The sequence below is a fragment of the Cavia porcellus genome, unplaced genomic scaffold (assembly GCF_034190915.1).
Source record: "Cavia porcellus strain 051 isolate PalLab524CR breed Dunkin Hartley unplaced genomic scaffold, mCavPor4.1 scaffold_1, whole genome shotgun sequence".
NCBI lineage: Eukaryota > Metazoa > Chordata > Mammalia > Rodentia > Caviidae > Cavia > Cavia porcellus.
This window is the reverse complement of record NW_026947484.1, coordinates 164,069,809-164,084,289: the sequence shown is the minus strand read 5'-3', so window position 1 is coordinate 164,084,289 and position 14,481 is coordinate 164,069,809. Positions and strand designations below refer to the sequence as shown.

The 14,481-nt window shown below is 50.4% G+C and overlaps 1 protein-coding gene and 1 long non-coding RNA gene across 2 annotated transcripts in view; both read left to right on the top strand.

Annotated features, from left to right (window-relative positions):
- Ror1 (receptor tyrosine kinase like orphan receptor 1) overlaps positions 1 to 14,481 on the top strand; it is a 279,640-nt gene that overhangs the window by 45,341 nt on the left and 219,818 nt on the right. The gene's annotated exons all lie outside the window — the stretch shown is intronic.
- LOC134478323 (uncharacterized) overlaps positions 1 to 14,481 on the top strand; it is a 93,686-nt gene that overhangs the window by 43,619 nt on the left and 35,586 nt on the right. Inside the window, exon 1 of the long non-coding RNA XR_010050904.1 lies at positions 1 to 14,481. This exon is cut by the window's left edge and continues 43,619 nt beyond it. This is a non-coding gene — a long non-coding RNA (uncharacterized LOC134478323).

Genomic DNA, 14,481 nt, shown 5'->3' with positions numbered 1-14,481 from the left:
TGTCTCAGAGAAATCTTGAAACTTGGGAAGTGGGTCCTGCTGTTGGCACCGTGCAACAGAGACAACGGGGTCTTGGGAGTGGTCGCCACTGCGGTACAGAGGAGCTCAGGGCGACTCCCGCTTTGCTCCTGACCTGCGCTTCTTCCCCGACAAACAGGATCAGGAAGCAAACATTAAACAGTGCCTCAGGGTGGGTCAAGGAGTCCTCCATTGTAAATGTGACACCAGTGAGGATTTTCCAGGATGAGTTCTCTTAGGTGACAGAGTCATTCTTAGCAAAAGTGTTCCACCAAGACTCCGAGGAGAGAGTATTCAATTACACCCCAGACTCCCCTTCCCACGTCACCCACATTTCCGCTCTGAGAGCTGGAAGAAGAGGATGTGACCTGCTGTCAGGACGGCTGCTTTCTGAGCGTGGGGGACAGGAGCTTTACTCCTGGTCCATGCTCTGCTCTCCCTGGGTCCCCGCATTACCCCTTGTAAGCTGTGGACATTGGTGCCAGGTGCGGCGGACACGCTTCTAATCCCTGCTCTCTGGGAGGATTGGATGTTTGAGCCTGGCCTAGTCAACTCCGGGCTTTAGCAAGACCCTGTCTCAAAATGAAAATACAAACCAACTGAGGACATACATAGGTTGATGCAAAGGCCCTGGGTTCAGTCTCAAGGACGGCAAAACAATGCGGGCAGCTGACTCTGCTGATGAAGCCTCTTTCCAGCTTTCCGTAATGCGTGTGCCGGCTGCTAGTTTCAGGAAAAGGAATTTTCCTAATGAAAACGCCTGATGCCAGCCTCTCCCTTTCACTTTTCTCTTCAAAGTGGCTTTGGTCTAGGAATCCACGATACCCCATGAGCACCTGTGCTCGATGCCCTTGTCAGGACTTCCCTGTGTCTCGGCACAGTGGCGTGGTGGCCTGGTGGCTCCCCGCAGCTGAGATCTCCTGTCCCGGTCGTGTGTTACCGAGTTGAAATCGAGAGGGAAACTTGCATGGCGTCCGGCTTTGTTCCATGGCGTAGACCTGTCCACTTACTTTCTATGGCCTCCCTTTGTTCTGAGACGGCTTTGTCTCCTGTGTTTCTGCGCTGTTTGCTTTCCTTAGAGGAGCGGATGCCTCCTTCTTCCACGCTCTGACATAGTCCCTTCGCATGGTCTGGCAGGGTGACCAAAGGACATTGCTGCTTTTTTCCTCTGGAATATAAACAGGCACAGGCAGAAGTCTCTCTGAGCTTAGACAGTGTCTGGCGCATTAATGCTGCTGGATGCATGGTGAAAAAGTGGAGACGAAGGAAAAAACCTGTTTCTAAATACACACAATTAAACCACAGCGGGGAGACTTGAAAATATCCCTTTCTGAAACAGGCAGTTTAACCGTCTCCTCTGTGATCTTCCTTAACCTGACCCCACTCACCTGCGGGTATTTTCTCCTCTGCTCTAAGCAGTCTTGTGTTTGATTTGTTTGGGAATTGGTTATGTTTTGCCTCCGGATACTTTTTTCTGTTCTTATAAAACATTTGTTCTGTGACTTCATCTTTCTGTTGTAATTTGTTTTCCCCTCAAGGTTGTAAATCCTTTGGGGCTTGGGGTGACTGTAAACATACATATGTAATATTTATTCTCTGCTTTCCTTTGGGGGTCCCAAGTAAGATGTATATTAGGCCACTTGAAGTTGTCCCTCAAATCAGTGGTGCTCTGCTGATTCTGAAAATTCTCTTTTTTCCACTTCATTGCATTTTGGACAGTTTGGGTTTTATATTTTCGGCTTTACTGACCTTTATCTTCTGCAATGTCTGATTTGATGTCAGTGCTATCCACTGTATTTCGCACTGTATATTTCATTTCCAGAAGTTCGATTTGGGTTCTTTTTGTCTTTATTTGTCTCCACTGATTTCCAATCGTGGGGGCTAGAGTTGTAATACCTGTTTTCGTGTTCTCATGTGCGAATTCTAATGTCTGTGTCAGACCTGATTTTCTTTCCTCACCATATTTTCCTGATATTTGCATGCCTTGGTAGTTTCTGATTGGATTCTTGACTTTGTGGATTTTATCTGGATGGGCGCTGATATGTTTTATATCCCTACGAGTCTTTTTGAACTCTGTCCTGGGGTGCAGTTAAGTGATTCCAAAGCAGTTTGGCCCTGTGGGGTCTTGGCCGGGAGATGTGTTAGGCAGGCCCGGGACAGCAGTGCTTAGCTTAGAGCTCACTGCTCCCGGGCCTGGGGACGGTGCTTTTCCAGTCTGGAACCTCCTGCCGCACACTTCTTTCCCGTCCTCGAGGGATGCAGACCCTCACTTCTTTGGCCTTTCTGGCTCTCAGCTTCACTTCCTCGACTTGGGTTCTCTAGGCTCTGCTTGGGCTTGTGCTGCCTCGGGACTCCAACCTGGAAACCCAGAACTCCCGGTAGAACGCCCTTCTGTGTCCACCTCTCTCAGAGTCTGGCCTTCATTGTCTGTCTCAGCAGTTTCACTGTCTCTCCAGCCCGGCCGGAAGTGGAAGTGAGCCCTTTCTTCTCTCTCTGTGGGATTATCTTCCACCTCCGGAGTCTAAACCCTGCCGTCCCTGCCTCCACAGGGCTGGCTGAGGACCAACCCTGCGCTGATGACAGCCCAGGTCTCACCCCTTCTTTTCCTGTTAGTTTTTATTTCTTTGAAGGCAGGGATGTCTTTTATCCCTGGATTTCTAACTCTAACAGTTACGCACAAAGTATTTGTTGGATCGATGGATGAACTGACAAATAGGACCCAGGTGTCAGTTTACCTCAGCTTCCAGGGACACTGGTCTTGCATACGCTACTGAAATTTCTTTTAAATTTCAAGAAAGTCTGTTGCTTTTGATGACTTGGGCATAGTTTTCACCTATTTTTTGTCACCTCTTACTGGGAGGTGTTTGATAAAAGCCATCTCAGTGGTGCTGAAACAGCATGTGGGGGACAGAGGACAGATGAAGCTTGGCTCTAGGGCCATGTACCTCTCGGGGGCCCAGGTTTGGGGTCTCTGCTGCTCAGGCTTGCAGGGAGCAGTCCTTATCTTGAGTGCCTTTTCCATGTGGGATAGCGTTTATCCAAGTACGCTGTGACTTGTCCACAAATAGCTGTGAGTCTGTGCGCACTTATCAACGGGGCACTGGACCATGGCCGTGGTCACTGGGCCGTGACCCAGTGCAAGTTCATACTATATTTGGTCTGCAAGGCTGGGTAGTGTGAGCCATGTTTGGTCAGCCTCTTGGGACCATCTCGCTCCATTTCCTCAGCAGCTCGTGGTCACCAGAGGTGACGGTGGAGCCCCATCTCTGAGTCCCCGTCCCGCTCAGCTGGCATGAGGAAGTGGCTTAGGGTATGAAGTGATGCGTACTATTGCCGCATTGCTGTTCTGTCCACACAGGAGCCATCCAGCCTCCCGCCATGCTGACTTCCTGGGAGAGCAGCGTCTCTTGGGCTGAGTGGTTCTGAGGGCGCCACGTGAAAGTCCTGTGGAGTTACTGTGTCTGCATTTCTTAGCATTTCCTTTAGCACAGATGCTTATTTTCCTGAAATGGTATTTTCTAGACTTAAAATACTTTCCTTACTTTTTCTTTCCCTCCCTCCCCCCCTTACCCCCTCCCCTTGCTATTCCCCTCCCTCCTGCCTCCTCCCCAGCCCCTTCTTTTCAGGGTATCTATTTAGATATTTAAAACCATCACGCTGCCCCCTTCCTCTCCCTGGTCCTGGCCCCACTCAGGATGACTTTAATAACAGGAGTACTGCGCTCTCGAAGCTTCTCCTCCCGAGTCTCTGACATGGATTAGACCCTGGCCTGGTGTAGAAGTGAAGACGGAATGTATTTTGCATATTTTCCCAGAATGACACAGTGATTCCGTGGCTAAACCAAGATTAGACCCTGCTACTTTAAACCCTGATTTTTTGCTTCAAGGGTAAACTGTGTTGCCTCCCAAATTGCTAATCGAGTTTAGCTTTTAGGCGTGCTTTTTGCGATGACAGTGTTTTTCCTGCTGTCTGGTTTCGACCGGGACGTGTTCCTCACTGGTCTGCTCAGCGGCCCCGGCCCTAGGTGTCCTGCTGCTGTCTTGGGTGTGTTGAGATGGTTGTTCTCTTTGCCCTGTCGTTTATGATTCTTCTGATCCTGATTGTGAGACTATAAGTTGTGGCAGCTCCTGCTACTCCATAATGTGTGGCCAGGCCACTCAGCTGTGTGGTAGAGCACTTGCCTGGCAGGCACGAGGCTCTGGGTTCAAATCCCAGCACTGCAAAAGAAAATAACTATAAATCTGAGATTGTGCGACTGAATAACTCAATACACCTTCCTCATCACTGGCTCCGTGTCTCCTGGTTAAGTGTGTGCAGCGATGTGAGATGAGTCGACTGGATCTGTCACACGGTGTACATCGGGCCCCTTGTGCCCTTCAGAGACAGTGCCATCTGGGGTGTGGGTGCTGGCCCAGCCATGAAGTGTAGGGTGGCTGCCAAGCCCCAGGTGGGTCTGCCTGGGCCTCCTTGCTCTTGTGTCAGATCTCCAGCACATGCCCTGAGTGAGGAGTTGAGATGGTCATTTTCTGTTCTCCAGGGGTTTTGGTGTTGAGTGCACTTCAAACCGTTTTTAGTTTTTAGTCCATGCTGCAGTGCATCATGGGGAGCTGGTCCATGTGCATCCTGTCCTCAGCTCTTTTCATGTCCCCTTCCCTCCCTGCATCACTTGCTCCCCTTCCCATCTGCTGAAAACCTGGAGGGGGCATGATGTTGCCCCAACCCTGGTGACCCTGGCTCCCAGGAGCTGTGGAGGAGGGGGAGCCCCGGTGGTGCAGCTCGGGTGCTCTGGGAAGGACAGAGCAGCTCCAGCTGCATCCCACAAAGCCAGTGGCTGTGATGGTGACTTTGGTTAAATCTCACCAGCCACCTGTGGGTGCTGTTCAGGCCTGGGCATGCAGAGTTGGGTCAGGCTTGAAGCCGTGGCCCCGACGGGGTAGGTTGCCGGCCAATGTCATGGGAAGTGGGACAGACTGTGTGGCACTCTAGGCCCAACCAGGAGGCTGAGGCAGGAGGAGGAACACAGGCTTCTCCCTGGGTGGAGGTGTTTGAATTCCCAGCTGTGCCTGTGACAGCTCTGAGCTGCATTTCTTTAAGTGGAGGACTGCAGGGTGGCTGCCAGGTCACATGGGCTGCATCCTGGACGCAGGGCTTCACACGGGTGATTGCATGGGATCTCTCAAACAGCCCTATGAGGCATACCTCATTCCCATCTGCCAACAGTGACAGATGAGGGTCCTGGGCACAGAAGGCTTGGGAACCGGGCCAAAGCAGCAGAGCTTGGAGCTGCCCTGGGCTTGCAGAGCCAGGTCCTGAATCCAAGCACGAGAGACACTTGGTAGTGACTCAGCGTGAAAAGGAACTGCGACTCAGGCCTTGCTTTGTCCTGCTCACACTGATGTGACACATTCTAGCCTCCTGTGAAGCTTCATGGGCTTTGCTGGTTATGGGCGCGTGGGTGACTCTACTGCCTCTGAAGGGAGAGCCGAGCAGGACATGTTGGAGAGGGGGAGTTGTGAAAGTATAAAGAGCAGCTCAAGAGACAACTAGCCATGGAGACTCTGTGCTGGAAAGCTGGAAATAAAAAGATGGAAAGGTACGGTCAAGAGGCAGCCAGCAACAGAAAACATCCTGGAGAACAGACAGCGCAGATTCTGCAGACAGAACAGGTGACAGGTAGCGACGCGGACACCTCTTATGATGCTCGGCATCAGGAGGCTAAGACCTGTGAAATCTCTGAAACAGTTCATCCTGCTGCCACCCTCCCTGGACTTCCACAAGGGTTGGTGATGACAGAATCTATTGTTGCCCAGTAAGTTTGGGGTGCGTTAGGTTAAGGCGTCTTGTACACAGCTGGCCCAGGAGATCAAAGGCTTCCTCCCCTGTCAAAAGGCCCAGCTGTCCGGTAGGACCCGAAGAATGTCCCCGCCTTCCCCGCCCTTTCCCAGTGATTCCCAGTGGGGAAAGGTTGTTCTGAAAAGGCTGTGATAAAATAAAGCCTGGTGCAGAGACGGGGCTGCCAGTGCTCTTATCTTTACGGCTCTCCTGAGTTTAGGAGATGCACTGAAATGTAGCAGATGTAATTGGGAGTAGCGTTTTCCATTTTGCTGAGTCCCCACTTTAGTTTTCCCTGGGATTTCTCTCTCTCTTACTTCTCTCTTCTCTCTCTTTGGGAATGCTGCTGTGTCACAAGCTCCTGAGTGTTGTACCTGCTAGAGGGCCAGAGGTTGGGATTGGATGGGGCATGGTCAAGGGCATTGTGCAGCCTCATCAGGAAGTGACCGCTGCAGGAAGTGACTGCTCCTACAGCTCTGCAGTGCCTCGAGCCATCTGTGTTCAGAAGGAGGAGCCGAGGTCTCCTGCTGTGGGGCTGGCTGGCTGGAAGCCCTGTGTCCCTAGCGTGGCTTCTGTTCCCCTTGACTTCTGTCTGCACCCACCATCTGCAGAGGGGTCCATGATTGCCTGCTGTTGGAAACCTGGGAAATACTGATCCATGGGATTCTGCTTGGAGATTTTGGGGCTCATTGATAGAGTGAGAAACCGTCAGGGTGCTGAAGAGGTGTCCCAGAGATTTTAGGAACTCGAGGAAGACAAATGTCCCTTCCTGTTAGCCTGCAGGTCAGGGTTTGGGACTTTGCTTGATAATACAGGGAACGGAGGAACCCTTCCTGCTAGGGTCGAGTTTATGTACTTGCTAAAATTTATTAACTCAGATTTAAGATGGCATATTCTATGAAGAAAGCGCATATCAGGAAAACGTAAACTCAGCTTAGCAGTGAATTATGTGACTATCACATAATTTTCCTTTACTATTCTTTTCCTTTCACAAGGTCTTTCTTCCTATGCAGTTCCAATAAAAAGGCCTGGAAGCCCATTTTGCTTTATTGCAGGCAGGAGACGTCGCCAGAGACCCTTCCCTTTATGCGTCTGATCTGCCTGCCAAGTATCCTGACTTCCTATCTCCTGTAACCTCTCTGATCTTCCTGGGCCGTGGGAGAAGCCTATCTTTGATAGTATAATTTTGAGGCAAAAGAGTCGGAAGTTAGGGAGGGAGGATGACTAGTCTCCATGGCTCCTGGCTAATTCCAGCATGAAGCCATCCGCTGGCCTCTCTGGGCCCAGGTCTGTCCTGAGCGGATCTGTGGTGCTGTGTCTCTCGGTACAGGTGGTGTTTGTTGCTTAATGCACACACAGCTCGTGGCCTCTTTGTGCCTCGGCATCAAACTTCTGTAAAATGAAACTAAAATATATCCTGACCCAGTTATGGTTACTGTGGGGGCTAAGTGACCACCTACAAAGAAGCCTCTGAAGAATTTTTAAGTATAGCATAAGCTAAAGTGACAAGTACTTAACATTTATTATTGAATTCTATTTTGTGACCTCATAGAATCAAGGAGAACATCTCCACTAGTCTTTCTTTCTTGCCATGCTAGCGATTGAATCCATGACCTTCACATCAAGGTCCACCACTGGCCCCTTTATAAACTTTAAGGCAGGGTCTTGAACCTGCGATCTGGGCTTGAACTTAGGATCCTCCTGTCTCAGCTGTCCAGAACTGGGATTGCAGGCTTGCACCGTCATACCTGATGCTTTTAAAAATAGTCTTGATTTATGGTAAATTTCACAAGCCAACCTCATTGTCTGGCATTCAATACTAGCGTTGTCTTGTCTTGTTACAGCTTGTACTGGAATGCAGGTGGGGATACCTGGTTAGTTAGCAGGTGGTCAACTTTGTAAAAGTAACACAAACACAGTGTCCTGGGACGGTCAACAGAGAGCACAAAGATAACTACTAGCACTAACTGCTTCTGTGTTTCTGGTGTCTTTCTGATAGGGACCATGATAATTAGATCACTTTGCCATTTTTCCCTAAAAGGGCTGTAGGAGAATGGCAGGGAACAATCACTGTTTGCGAAGTGCTAGATTTTAAGTGTTTTCCAGATAAAAGCTAATCTCTAGGCTGTGGGATCTTGAAGTAGGTTTTATTATCCTTTGTATTTTAGAGGTAACAACTGAAGCATGAGACATTAGGGTTCAAAGCTTTCTCCTGACTGTGGTCATTAAGAGACGAGGCAGTGCTGGCACCAGGCAAAGGCACTCCTAGGGGTGGTCGTACCCCTGCGTTTACAGAGCTGCTTCTGTGCAAGTCGAGTTGAGGCCCTACCCGAGATCCCATGGCCACAGAGCAGCGGACTGTCCTCTGTGCGGCCCCGGGAACAAACAGGCGTGGGTTCAATCCCAACTCCGCACCAACAATCTCTGTCACGCTGGCCAAGTCCCCTTCAAGTCCCGGGTCTATTTATCTGCCCAGAAGGGACGTGATGGTTACATGCTGCTGCAGGCCTTATGAGGAATGAGACCGGGCTGACTGGACGCTGACTTTTCACAGAGGGAGCACTCGATAAACGATCCTGTTGTTTTCTGTCTTCAACATCACCACCACCGTCGTCAAGGAATTGCCGTATTTTGGGAGTCGCAGCCCTGGCACAGAGTAGGCACCCAATATTGTCCTTGTGGCTGAGGGTGGCTTCCCCAGCCGTGGCCTTTTATGTGTTTCATGAACAAGGAGGAAGCTGCCATGGGACAGGAGGGGCCACCTCTGAGCCCAGGTCCCCAGTGTGGGTTGGTCTTGGGGTGAATGGTGCCCTGCAGCTCATCTGGCGGAGCCAGCAAGATGGCACTGAAGCTGTTTCAAGGAGTGGCAGTTGCATCGACTCCCCAACTGCCGAAATTTTACTTTTTCCCTGTGAACTAGGAGAGCCAACAGGGGCAGAAAGGTTACTGGTTGTGTTCATTAATTTTCTTTCAAGAGCTGCCACATGTCACCAGATTGCCCCCCGGCACCAGCGCTGTTTGGCTGTCTTCTCTTTGCCCAGGAGAAGCCAAAATGTTAAACTGGTGGAGCTTACAAGATCTGACAGAGAAATTCTTCACGTCTGGCCTGGATGTCTAAGTAAATTTGGTGTAGTCCTTGTGGTCTGGGGCAAATGCTGGAAGCTATTAGAAATCTGAACAAAACCCTCTATTCAAAGACTGCCCATTTCCTGCTGGGGTAATCCAAGTATCAAACACGAAGAAATATGGGCAGGGGGAATGTGGCCGCTCGGGGCAGAACCACCGAGGTGTCAGCGACATCCCTCTGAACGGCTCAGAATGCTACTTCCACTTGATCATCCTGAATAAGTGGTTTCTTTTGAAAATAAGAGCCCTGCTTTCCCTGACCAAGTGCCAGAGAGAATTGCTCGAATTTCCTCTTGTCCGTCAAGCTTTGGAGGGGGAAGCTTTCTCCTCCCCTTGCAGTTTTTGGAGCCTTATGTTTTGGTTTTATTTTCTCTTTTGCCTCTGAATTTCCTTCCAAAATCAAAAAGTATCTTTTATTAGTTATGGTTGTGGACTCTATGGCTTTAGACCCTGTGAGCTCAATGGCTGGAAACTATTTTATTAAGGTTTTATGGAGAAGCTATGGTTTATCTCATGAAATATCTGAGTTCATCATAAACGGTTTCCTTTCTGGAGAGAAATTTATTTTCTGTGAAATTCCAGGTGTTCTTTTACGTGGACTTGAAAGGAACAGATTTGATGGTCAGTGCAGGGTTTTTTTTTTTCCTTTCTTTTTTCTCCTTGAGAAGAATATTTTCCTTGTGGTGGATTAATTGAGGATGAAATCAGATAACCTGGGTGAAATCCCTGAGTGTGCACGGGGAGGTTGGCTGTTTTGGTGAACTTGGTTGTGGTGCTGGTGGCGGGTGTTGTGTCCCCCCCCCCCCCCATGCTACCTGAGAATGAGTTCAGGGGCCAGCCTTGCTCCCACAGGCATGCAGGGCCCTAGAGGACAGGGATGAGCTGTATTCATCCTACAGTCTGTGCACCACAACACATGCGTGATTCGCACACAATGGCTGAATGGGAGGTTTTACAAACTCACATGTGAGACCAGGTGGTCCCATGCATAAAGGACGAGCCTGGGTGGGCTGCAGGTTTCTGACCCGGTCCTTGGCTTCCTCCTGCTTACTTGCTTTCTACTGGGGTGGCCCTGCTTCCAGCCCGGGCTCTTTCTTCATTAGGGGATCAGGACCATCCCTCAGGTGTGTCCTTCCCCACAGTCTGTGTGAGAGGTGACACACGTGGAAAGATGACGAGGATTGGGAATAGCAAAGCCACTTCTGTGACTCCTAAGTCGCTGGTTCTGACTGCATTCGATGGCCTGGGCCCTCTTGTCCCAGACACGGGCCTGGCTTATATCACCATCATGTGGTGGCTCCTTTCGGGGAGGCTTTGTCTTCTCCTCCAGGTTATGCTGACCCCGCAGGCGTAAACTCTCCCCATCTAATAAAAGTCAGGGCGATTTATGGGCCTGCTCCTGGCCACTTGTCCTTTATGCACTAGCAGAAAAATATAAATCTCTAAGATTCATGGGTTACCGGAGGGTGGTTTCAGGGATGGCAGGGCGGCTCGCCCACCTTCCTCGCCTTGCTCACCTCACGGACCCCAGTGGTCGGAGGACGTGGGGTGGGAGGGGAGGGTGCTCCAGCCCGGGGTCAGCCTGCTTGCCCTGTTGAGAAATGCAGGCTGCAGAGGCAAAGGGGCTTCCTGTCCTTGTGGGCTTCCTGCCATTTGATCGTTCTCTCCTCTGTCTGAGGTAAACATCAAGTGGTGAAAGGGTGGTAGGGCTTCCAGACCCACTAAAAACCCAGACTCCCCCACTCCCTGGCTCTTTGGCTTTGGTCAAGTTTCTGCATCCTCTCTCTAAATCTTTGCATTGTAAACACTACAAGGAAGGGTGGGCGAAGTGTATGGGTAATACATGGTAAGGCCACGTCGCGCACCCCCTCAATGCGCTTTCCCTGGCTTTGGACACATCGCTCCTGCTGTTTGGCACTTCTTGCAGCAGCTCTGGAACCCTCCTTCCTAAGTGTCTTTATGAGATGCCATCACGGACACAGTGAGTGCCACCGCTGAGGGCCGTTCAGGGGAGAGGCAGCTCTTGTCCTCGTCCACCTGACTGGCTGGATCCGGCACCAGGCGAATCTGACTCTTCTCCAAATTCAAAATGACCATGGGAAGAAGACATTTCTCAGTTGGTTCAGGACTTTGAGACAGCCAGGACAGTGTAACTAAAAAGACGCTCGGGAAAGAGAATCCCAGAGCTGCTGCAGAAAGTGGCAAGAGTGATGGGAAGAGTGGGTTCCAAGCGAGAAGGAAGATTTTGAAGAGGATGAGTGGCATGTGGCTCTCACTGTGTTTAACTGGTTTTTGTTTGGTACCAGGGATTGAACTCAGGACCTCACACTTGCCAGGCAGGCACTGTATCACTGAGCTAAATCCCTGGTTCACTAATGGAGGTTCTTATGATTCTGACATCACTGCTAAGATGCAGATCTAGCCCCACATGGATTTGGTCACCTCCCCTAGGGGACAAAGACCTGAGTGAAGGGTCCGAAGAAGTACATGGGAGACACACACGTAGAATTCAGGAGTGTGGCAAGAGAGAATGGAGGGAAAACCTTATCCAGGACATAGTTTTTACGTATATTTTTGTTTGCTTGTAGCAAGCAGGCACTCACTCTGCATCCTTTCTGTTTGCAGAGTGTGAATCAAACCATGGGTAACTGAAGGCTGGGCTTGAGTTAAGACCAGCAGTGGCATCTCTCTGTGCCTTCTCCTACTACTTCCTTTTCCGCTGAGTGGTGACACCTGTCTCCGGGGGCTCCCTAGTGGCCACGATGACCTCTCCGCATGAGTGACATCCTTACGCTTCCTAAATACAATCAGAGTAGTTTCGGAGGCAGATTCAGACCTCTCAGCCTTTTATGGGCAGGGTACAACCTGGGGAGTTACGGCAGGATGTCCCTCACACAACAAGCCCTCACCCAATGACAGCTGTGCTCGGTGTCCACTATGTCACTTCTAATAATCCTGAGCTCTTGTTGGAGATGCCTCCCTGGACACACTGGCGTCAGCCCTGTGCCCTGTGCACTGGCCCACAGCCCTTCTGCACTGGGTTCACTCTGGCCTGCATGCCCAGCCTGTGTGCCAGCCTCCCAGGCCCAGGAGATAACAGGCTCCTCACGGTCTGCAGCCAGACCCCACCAAGGGGTTTTGTGTCCTGTGAGCCTGCACAAACAGGAGGCCTTTGCACAAATGTGATTCACTGAGTGCTCCACAAATCAGTTTTTCTGATTTGAGTCAGGCTCTTACACACACACACACACACACTCTCTCTCTCTCTCTCTCTCTCTCTCTCTCTCTCTCTCTTTCAGGCATAAGACTACCTCCTGATGTTGGGTTGTTAAGGGTTCTGCTGGGTTTCCACTGTAGTTGTGACCTTGCTGGTCATCCTGAGTTGGAGATGCCATCTGGAGAAGCCCCCATCTCAGTGTTCAGGTGTCCCTGCTGGGCTCCTGGGTGAGCAGTGCTGGCCGAGGGACTTGGGCAGAAGTCTCCAGAGCGAGCGCATAAGAACCCAAGAGAAGCATCCTTACTCTGGCTAATACTCGGATGACATGTTATACAGCTGACTTGTTTATAGTGTGTCACCTAATTATACACTCTGCATATAATATGCTTTTGAAATTATTATTTACTGCATCAATACAATAGAAGCTAAATTCAAAGCAAAAGGAAAAGTGTGTGTGGGCTCACCGTTTGTACAGATAAGACCTTTAATACACATGTAGGTTCACTCATAGCCCAGTCCCCCAGTCCTGACCCTAGACGCAAGTAATATCTACATTCTGTTTGGTCTTTGGTTTCCCCCGGCTTCCAGCTGCACATTTTCTGTGTATCAGCTTCCTGTGCTCCGAGCGTTCGTAGCCTCTGCATGTGAGCACTACACTTAGGAGAGCCATGACTTGAACTCTGAACATCTAGCAATCCCCCCCCCCCCCTTCTTTTCTCCAGGTGCTGGGATTGGAACTAGGGACAGCTGGAAGCACAACTGGAGTTTGTTATCCAAGTCAGAACTTTTACCAGGAACCTAGAGACGGTGCCTATCAGAGTGAAACCTGTGTCCTTTACAATGAGGAAGGCCACGGAACGGGTTAGCTGAGCGGGAGCCAGGCCCCTGCTTTATTGGTTTTGGCAGAAGAAGGAAAGCGCAGGAGAACGTGAAATACTTGCCCCACAGCTGCCTCTGGAATGCTGTGGACTTGGGCTGGATGTATTTTGGGTGCCGTCGTCTCTGTCGCATTGTCTTCCAAGGGGGAGGCAGAGGTATTGGGGCAGTGAGGTGGTAACTAGCAGCTTTCCAGAAGTCCCAAAGTGGAGGAAGTACGCATGATATTCCCAAAACCAGCCGTGGAACAGGAGGAAGCGGAGTCAGGAGTGAACGGCAGGCTTTGAAGTCAGACAGCGGGGTTTGGTGGCCTTGGGCAAAGCACTTAATGTTTCTGAACTGGGAGGAAGATAATTACAGTGCCCACCTCGCGCGGCTATGGTGTGGATTAAACTGGGTAATATAAACCATGTACTCAGCACAATGCCTGCCATAATGGTAAGCACTCAATAAAATGCAGAGCATGATTGTCATTATTTCCTGCTTCATGTTGTAATTTGATTGCTCTCAAACTGGTATCCCTGGACTGGGGTGCTAGTGGTGTCTGCAAACTTTTCAGGCTCTTGGGATCTAAGAGAAGTAGGGAATCGCAGTCTCTGAAACGTGGTGTGCACAGGGGAAGATGCACAGGAGGGCTTCCGGGGTTGAAACACTGGCTGGGTGCCGAGCAAGGCGGCCGTTTCTTTGGTGGGAGCTGTGGGCTCCGCATCTTGATGGGGGGGAGTGGAGGGAGGTGCGCAGTATCTGCTGATCTTCACTGGAGCCTGCTGCTTAACTGTGTGCTTGCACAGCCTTCACAGCCGTGAGAACTACCAGGAACCTGGGAGCGGTGAGAAAACTGAAGAGACCCAGGAAACCGGTTTCTCTGCCCCACTTGGTTAAGCACTTGCTCTAGGCAACCAGACAGGCTCCAGGAGACCACTGTCTTTATGATGATTTTTTGTTGTTGTTGTTATAATTTAAAATGACATCACTTGACTTTTGTGTCGCACCATGGTCACCCTAGACTTCGCATTATGTTCCTGTTCTCCCTGCGGAAGATGGTGGCGTTTGCCTGGCACCAGCACGGACGCTGGTTGGAATGGAAGCCATCCAGAGAATGATTAGGATGCCAGCAGCCCTGAGGCCGGGCACAGAGTGTGTGAAATCATCATTGTCTTAATGAAACACGTTCCAGCTGGGGTCTCTTAGCCATTTGTTTTCTTGTTTTAACATTGAGTCATTCATTCCCGCTAATGAGAGGCTGTCAAGATTAAACGCCAGTCCTACCCTGGGTTTGCCAACATGAAAGATCTAACCTGAGCTGTGGCTTTGCAAAGCACCCTGCATTAGCCTTGGTGGAGAACTAGAAACAAACCAACTGCCTGGTTTCAACAGAAACCATCAACATCACATCTGCAGAGAAACTCATG